An 8,907-nucleotide genomic window follows, 5' to 3' on the forward strand; every position below is an offset into this window, starting at 1 on the left:
AAATTTTTCTGTTTTTTGTCCCAAAAAATGTTGCATCTTCAAAGTAGTAGGCATGTTTTGTAAATCAAATGATACAAACCCCCCCAAAATCAATTTTAATTCCAGGTTGTAAGGCAACAAAATAGGAAAAATGCCAAGGGGGGTAAATACTTTCGCAAGCCACTGTATGCACTAACAAGCTTTTTCAATAAACGCAGCTTTGTCACCAGCTGCAGTACTGAAGCTTTATTAATCTACTGTACTTCAATCAATTGACTTGCAATGGATTTGTGCCACAAATGCTAAAAAGTTAGCATTTTAAACAATAGTAAGATAAACAATATATGACCAGGACTATATTGAGGGACAGACTGTTGAAATGCCCAGTTGATTATGTAAACAGTTTTGTAGAACTCTGGCATTGATGGTCCATCAGAGGGTGAGGCAAAAGTCTCACAGCGTTTAAGTTTTGGCTTTTTTTACATTTTAGTCATTTAGCAGACGCTCTTATCCAGAGCGACTTACAGTTAGTGCATACATTCTTTTTTATTTTTTATACTGGCCCCCCGTGGGAATCGAACCCACAACCCTGGCGTTGCAAACACCATGCTCTACCAACTGAGATACATCCCTGCCGGCCATTCCCTCCCCTACCCTGGGCCAATTGTGCGCCGCCCCATGGGTCTCCCGGTCACGGCCGGATACAACAGAGCCTGGATTCAAACCAGGATCTTTAGTGGCACAGCTAGCACTGCGATGCAGTGCCTTAGACCACTGCGCCACTCGGGAGCTTACAATACCTATAATTTGCTCAGTTCCCCAAAAAACTATTTTATAGAAATAAATCCTGCTTCACTTTGGAAAGTAGAAGGAAGATTGTTCATGCAACGCTTCTCCCAGTGCTCGATTATGCTGATGTAATCTACAGTCATACGGCTGCCTCTGTTTGAAAAACCTTTAGCACTGTGTTTTATCACTGGGGAAAATATTCATATAAAAGTTAAAGACAAAAATGCAATATAAATACAAAATATGCCTTTTGAACACGGCACCCAAATATACATTTTTGACTAGAAACATTTTAACTGAGCAAATTTCTCTTCTATATTATTGATCTAGTCAAAACATGTCACTACACCTCTACACATCACCATTGGGACAATCCAATTTGCTAGTCCCCATTAATTTCTATAATACATATGAATAGATTTTTTCAGCATAAAGGACTTTCTAAAGGGTTTTCTTCTTAGGTAACAATTAAATAAAACAACAAATATATAAGTGTTTAAAAAAAAAAATTAAGTGTTTTAAAATGACCCACTTACTATTGGGGAGTGGAACCAGAGAGGAAGCATGTGTTACCTTTCTCACACCACTACAGTATTCATTTCAACAGACCCTTTCCATCCCCCATTGTTAGAGTTCAATATATGCCCAGGACTATATTGAGGTTCAGGCTGTTGTAATGTCCAGCTGATTATGTAAATAGTATTGTAGAACTCCGGTATTGATGGTCCATTTGAGGGTGAGTCATTGATATGAATGCTCAGAGTAAAAGACCTGAGTACTCACATGTGATGGCCAACATCAACCTTTCCTACTGTGTTATAGTAAGGACCACAGCATATTAGGCAGCCATTGTTCTAAATGTGTTCATACATACGGTACAATGGGAGGGGGTGTGGCATTCACAGGGGACCAGGAAGTTGATCTCAGACTTATATTTAGGACTGGGATCCTATCCAGAGTTTAGGACTGGGATCCTATCCAGAGTTGACAGATTAACAGTGAGGACAAACCCAGCCTGCCTCTCTCCTTCCACACTGATTCTAAACCTATAGTCACCTAGTCCTGATTGTGACAGTGGAGCCTAGTTTGCATTGCAGGATCTAGAGATGGCATCAGTAGACAGGTTTCCATTGGCCTAGGTTTATTTGACAAAAAAACATTTAGCAAAGAAATCATTGCAACATGATGGAAACGGCAGATACAGGAGACATTTTCTAAAGATCCACAAACGTTTTATCCATTCGACAGGGGCAGGAAAACATTGAAGAACCACAGTGCAATGTCGCGAAGGCGTAAAAATGGCGCTGCTAAAATCAGAGATTCTTCTCCTGAGTACATACCTTTGAATCTTGAGTACACACCGACGTCCCCTGTATATAAACCTTACATATAGGACTTCAAGTTGTAAAATAGTGAACTACTCCTTTAATGGACTGGTAGGTGCTATGAAAGGGACGTTTAAAAGAACAACGTTAATGTTGTATTTTGTTCATTAGTCCACTGTTAATACAACACCAAAAATGTTGCATGTTAGAAATCAAGTTTTCAAGATTTCAGTACAGAGAAAAAAGTGTGATGATGCAAATTAGGAAAATTATATTTGCATCATCACACTTGTTGAAATGTACTACAGTGTTTCCCAATCCTGGTCCAGGGGACACAAAGGGGTGCGCTTTTTAGTTTTTGCCCTAACACTCACACAGTGGATTCAACTAAGCAACTCCAGCCTTTGAATGGAATAAGGTATGTGAGGGCTAGGGCAAAAACAAACAAGTCCACCCCTTTGGGACCAGGATTGGGGAACACTGCTGTACTGAAAGTCCTCCATCTTGAGAACTTCACTGCTGACGTGCACATTTTTGGGGATTGTATACAGGGTAAGGAAACCAATGTGTACATTTGTATAAAAAATGTATGCACTCACTAACTGTAAGTCGCTCTGGATAAGAGCGTCTGCTAAATGACAAATGTAAAAATGTACATTTGTAATTTAATTTAACTATCCCTTTAATTAGAGTTACTTTGGAGTTACATTTGGTCAGAGGTGCATTTGCTCTAAGCATGTGCTATAAATAAACATTGACTTGTTTTATAAAGAAAACGTATTTTGTCATCTCTTAAGAAGGATAGGCCAACTGAACGAGTGTGCTCATATACTCCCTTAAAGACCTTTGCTTGAAAAACGAGAAAAAAGTGGCAGTAGTAGGGTTTGTCCATTTTGAGACGCCATAGACCCCTTTCTGTGTTTACAAACATTGCTGCAAGAGGGGGATGGGCGCATGTTGGTGGCAGAACAAGGGGGAGTTCTTATAGAACGCCAGCAAAAAAAGCCTCTATTTACATGTTGCTTATGAGTGCATTTCCCACTACCTTTGGAGTATAATTGGATTTTAAGGTTCATATGAATGTCCTGCTTAATATAATGTTTGTGTCATCATCACAAATCAACTGCATTATACTAAAAAACACTTCAACTTCAACCAGTAAAATGGCTCTTTGGCTAGCTTTTGCTATAGGCTATATCAATGAGCATTAGCATTGTAGCTAACAACTGCTGCATCCCCAAAAATTATTTTGCAAAGATCACAACCAAATATAATCTTAGCGAATGTTCAACCAAGAATCAAAACATAATTCTAAGCCTATGAGAGCCCCAAAAAAGTTATTTTGTTTAGAAGTAATAAAAATGAAAAATCTAGACTACTGCCGCCAAGAGTTGCTAGTTACTAGCCCAGTGTAGCTCAGTTGGTAGAGCATGGCACTTGCAACGCCAGAGTTGTGGGTTCGATTCCCACGGGGGGACAGTATGAAAATGTATGCACTCACTAACTGTAAGTCGCTCTGGTTAAGAGTCTAAATGACTAACATGTAACTGTAAAGAGCCCCACGTATCTGTTTGTGACGTCAGTGTGTCATGTACTGGGAAAGGGTCTATAGCCACTTGCTCAAAATAGTCAGAAAACTCAAGAAATCCGTCTTTAAATGTTGATATTTTTGCAGAGGAAAGCTTAGTCGTGCAATTTTACATCTAACTAAGATGTTTGGTTCAGTATTTCTCAATGAAAAAACCTGCATGAAAAACGAGTCTTCAAGTTTAATGACAACAAATACTTTAATGAAGAATCCCTACTGTTGACCAATCACCAACGAACGGGCGTAGACTTCGGCTACCGACTTGCCTCGAGGAAAAAATGTTGTGTGCCCGAAAAACTTTAAAAAACCCTTACCGAAAGTCCAAAACGAAAACCTCACAAAATGTTGTCATAATATATGCACAAACTCTTCCGAACTGTTTCGGCTGGGAAACATGCTGACGCCTTAAAGGCTAACAAAAAGTCTGTCTTACAATGGTTTCAGTAGTCCTACATTGTCACAAGGTATAGATTATACCCCTATTTAGACCTGAAGTAGCAGACAGTCTAAATCCAGATTAGTGACAATATCAGAACGCTTAAACCATTTGTAACATAATTATTGTTAGCCCAGCATAAAGTTTGAGCTTTCCTTTCAACACCATGGAGTGAATCCTTACCACTGCTACACCTGGCTATCAGCCACCGGAGCTTAGTCTGGCAGCGAAAACGTTTATTCAGCCTCATTTACTGCCTTAAAAAAACATAGCTGATATGGCTGACTTGCTTAAACAAATATGGTTTCTAATGACTCCTTGTGGATTTGTGTAATTCGATAAGAACCGCCTAGTTAAATAAAGGTTCAATATTAATACAATATGTACATAATAAAATGGACACTGTAAAACACATAGGGTGTTCACTCCTTAGGCCTACCTTCCTTTCTGCATCAGACTTCTGAATCTACTTCTGAAAGTACCATGCTTAGATTCATAATAACATCTCAGATTGAACTCTTCCCAAACAGCGACAGTTTCGTTGCAAACAAGACACACTGGTTTGATACTGGAGAAATATGATAAATATATTTGAATAGAACAGTTGGACTATTAATATAGACATTGGTGATTTTACCACTGTAATCAGATGGACATTATTATGTTATGGTCATTGAATTGATTAGCCCTCTAACCACGTGTTAAATGTGTAGTGTAGCTTCACTGTGTAGGACTATGAATTGGGCAGCTATAGGCTATTTGTTAATAGGCTAATTATGTTCTGGCCCGCAGACTAGCTACAAGCTCAGCAACACATTGACTGGAGGCCAAACCTAGTTGCCAACCCCCCTATATTGTAAATTCAATCTGGCTTTACTTCCGGGCTGTTATGACAGATCTGGCCGTATCTTCTCTCTATGTTTCTAAAGAATACCATGGTGCTACCATGTCAGGAAAATACCATGGTACTGGTGCAACTACCATGGTGTGTTCCTGACATGGTAGTACCATGCAATAAATACCATGGTACTATCATGTTCTTTTGGTCACTACAGTGTCATGTTCTTGGAACCATTCCTGGACAAGCCTTGTTGCATGGGGCATAATCCTGCTGAAAGAAATATGTTTGCAGATGGATACACTGCTGCCATGAAGGGATGCACCTGATTGGCAATGATGTTAAGATATCCTGTGGCATTCAAATGTTGCTCTACTTTTATCAAGGGCCCAATGTGTGCCATGAAATCACACCCCACACCACCACCACCAGCCTGCAATGCTGACACACGACATGGTTGCACGTACTCGTGGTTTTCTCCATACCCTAGTTGTCCCATCAGCGTGAAACAGCAGGAACCAGGATTCATCAGACCAGGCTATGTTTTTCTATTTTCCAGTGTCTAGTGTTTTCATTCCATAGCCCACTGTAACCGCAGTTTCATGTTTTTTTTCTGAAAGATAATGGTGATCCATAATGAATACACAAAAACTACATCATTAAGGATCATAGCTTTCACCTGGGTTCACCTGGTCAGTCTGTCATGGAAAGAGCAGGTGTCCTTAATGTTTTGTATACAGTGTATGTTGTGTCTACATTCCCACAGAAAACTCAGAGGGAAGCAGTACCACCCAGTCAACCAACAGACTCCATTGTGAGACGCCTCAAAGAGGATATTCAACCCTAAGGGCAAATCCAAGGTCATCTCAATATCTTTACAGTAGAAGCTATCTAAGCACAGCAACACTGACAAGGTGCACACTGATCAGTAAAGTAAAGAGATGCTAACATTCTACAAGCTCCCTTTCCTCTGCACAGTTCTCTCACAGTGAGAAACAGTAGGATTACAATAGTGTTCTAAGCATTCTTCATTTGATCCAATCCACTACCACTTCTTATGTATACGTTGGTGTGTTTTTAAATTGCCCAATCTGTAGAATCTCGGCTCACAGTCAGCGTGGTGATAAGTCTTCTTTCCAGTGTGTAACCGTTGGTGTGTTTTTACGTTGCCCAATCGGGAGAAACTCTTGCCATATTAAGAGCAGAAGTAAGGCTTCTCTCCTGTGTGTGTTCCCTGATGAACTTTTAGCTCAGCTGATGTTGTGAAGCATTTTACACAGTCAGAGCAGGAGTTAGGCTTCTCTACTGTATGTATATGTTCATGTTGTTTTAAGGTGCCCAGTTGAGAGAATCTTGCTCCACAGTCAGAGCAGGACTAAGGCTTCTCTCCTGTGTGTATACGTTCATGTGTTTTTAAGTTGCCCAGTAGAGAGAAACTATTCCCACAATCAGAGCAGGAGTAAGGCTTCTCTCCTGTGTGTGTTCTCTGATGAACTTTTAGGTCAGTTGATGTTGTGAAGCATTTTACACAGTCAGAGCAGGAGTAAGGCTTCTCTACTGTATGTATATGTTCATGTTGTTTTAAGGTGCCCAGTTGAGAGAATCTTGCTCCACAGTCAGAGCAGGACTAAGGCTTCTCTCCTGTGTGTATACGTTCATGTGTTTTTAAGTTGCCCAGTAGAGAGAAACTATTCCCACAATCAGAGCAGGAGTAAGGCTTCTCTCCTGTGTGTGTTCTCTGATGAACTTTTAGGTCAGTTGATGTTGTGAAGCATTTTACACAGTAAGAGCAGGAGTAAGGCTTTTCTCCTGTGTGTGTTCGCTGATGAACTTTTAGCTCAGTTGATGTTTTGAAGCATTTTACACAGTCAGAGCAGGAGTAAGGCTTCTCTCCTGTGTGTATCCGTTGGTGTGATTTTAAGTGTTCCCTTTGAGAGAAATTATTCCCACAGTCAGAGCAGGAGTATGGCTTCTCTCCTGTATGTATACGTTCATGTTGTTTTAAAGTGCCCATTTGAGAGAAACTTGCTCCACAGTCAGAGCAGGAGTAAGGCTTCTCTCCTGTGTGTATACGTTCATGTTGTTTTAAGTTGCCCAGTCGAGAGAAACTTGCCCCACAGTCAGAGCAGGAGTAAGGCTTCTCTCCTGTGTGTGTTCTCTGATGAACTTTTAGCTCAGTTGATGTTTTGAAGCATTTTACACAGTCAGAGCAGGAGTAAGGCTTTTCTCCTGTATGTATACGTTCAAGTTGTTTTAAGGTGCCCAGTTGAGAGAAACTTTCCCCACAGTCAGAGCAGGAGTAAGGCTTCTCTCCTGTGTGTGTTCTCTGATGAACTTTTAGCTTAGTTGATGTTTTGAAGCATTTTACACAGTCAGAGCAGGAGTAAGGCTTTTCTCCTGTGTGTGTTCGCTGGTGAACTTTTAGCTCAGTTGATGTTTTGAAGCATTTTACACAGTCAGAGCAGGAGTAAGGTTTTTCTCCTGTGTGTATACGTTCATGCTGTTTTAAACTGCCCAGTCGAGAGAAACTTGCCCCACAGTCAGAGCAGGAGTAAGGCTTCTCTCCTGTGTGTATACGTTCATGTGTTTTTAAGTTGCCCAGTCGAGAGAAACTCTTTCCACAATCAGAGCAGGAGTAAGGCTTCTCTCCTGTGTGTGTTCGCTGATGAACTTTTAGCTCAGTTGATGTTTTGAAGCATTTTACACAGTCAGAGCAGGAGTAAGGCTTTTCTCCTGTGTGTATACGTTCATGTTGTTTTAAACTGCCCAGTCGAGAGAAACTTGCCCCACAGTCAGAGCAGGAGTAAGGCTTCTCTCCTGTGTGTATACGTTCATGTGTTTTTAAGTTGCCCAGTAAAGGGAAACTCTTCCCACAGTCAGAGCAGGAGTAAGGCTTCTCTCCTGTGTGTGTTCTCTGATGAACTTTTAGCTCAGCTGATCTTGTGAAGCATTTTACACAGTCAGAGCAGGAGTAAGGCTTTTCTCCTGTGTGTGTTCGCTGATGAACTTTTAGCTCAGTTGATGTTTTGAAGCATTTTACACAGTCAGAGCAGGAGTAAGGCTTCTCTCCTGTGTGTATCCGTTGGTGTGATTTTAAGTGTTCCCATTGAGAGAAATGCTTCCCACAGTCAGAGCAGGAGTAAGGCTTCTCTCCTGTGTGTGTTCTCTGATGACGTTTTAGCTCAGTTGATGTTATGAAGCATTTTACACAGTCAGAGCAGGAGTAAGGCTTATCTCCTATGTGCACTCTCTGATGAACTCTCAGAGCCTTTGATGTTGTGAAATTCTTCCCACAGTCAGTACAGGAATTCAGATTCTCTCCTGTGTGTATTTGTAGGTGTATTTTTAACTTCGATAGAATTGAGAAACTCGCCTCACAATGTGGGCAGTGGTGAGACCTCTTAGCTCTGTGATCTTCCTGCTGTTGCTCGCTGAATGTAGAGAATGTCTCAACATGGTCTCCTGTGTGAACATCATCAGAAGAACCAGTCAGTTGGTATGATATACATGTCAATCAAATGTATTTTATGAAGCCCTTTTTACATCAGAAGTTGTCACAAAGTGCTTTATAGAAACCCAGCCTAAAACCCCAAAGAGCAAGCAATGCAGATGTAGAAGCCATATCATCCTCCACTCACTATCACAAGGGTTAGTAACTACACAGACTAATTTAATAGAACTTTAAAACATTGGCAGTTTGTCTATTTCACTTCTTTAGTCTACTCTCTGATCACTCCAGATAGCCCAGCGAATAAAACAAATGCTGGCAATACTGGTGTCAAACCATGTCAGTAGCATGAAATAATATCTACCTTCTCATTGAAACAGTTCATCATGAAACAACTTTTCATGCACATTGGGATGTTGGAATGAATAACACAAACTTAGTTAGATAGAACCTGCTCTTACCATGAGAAACAGATTTCCCAATCTTCTCCTCCTCTTCTACATC

This window comes from Coregonus lavaretus (assembly GCF_964263955.1).
Source record: "Coregonus lavaretus genome assembly, contig: HAP1_SCAFFOLD_56, whole genome shotgun sequence".
NCBI lineage: Eukaryota > Metazoa > Chordata > Actinopteri > Salmoniformes > Salmonidae > Coregonus > Coregonus lavaretus.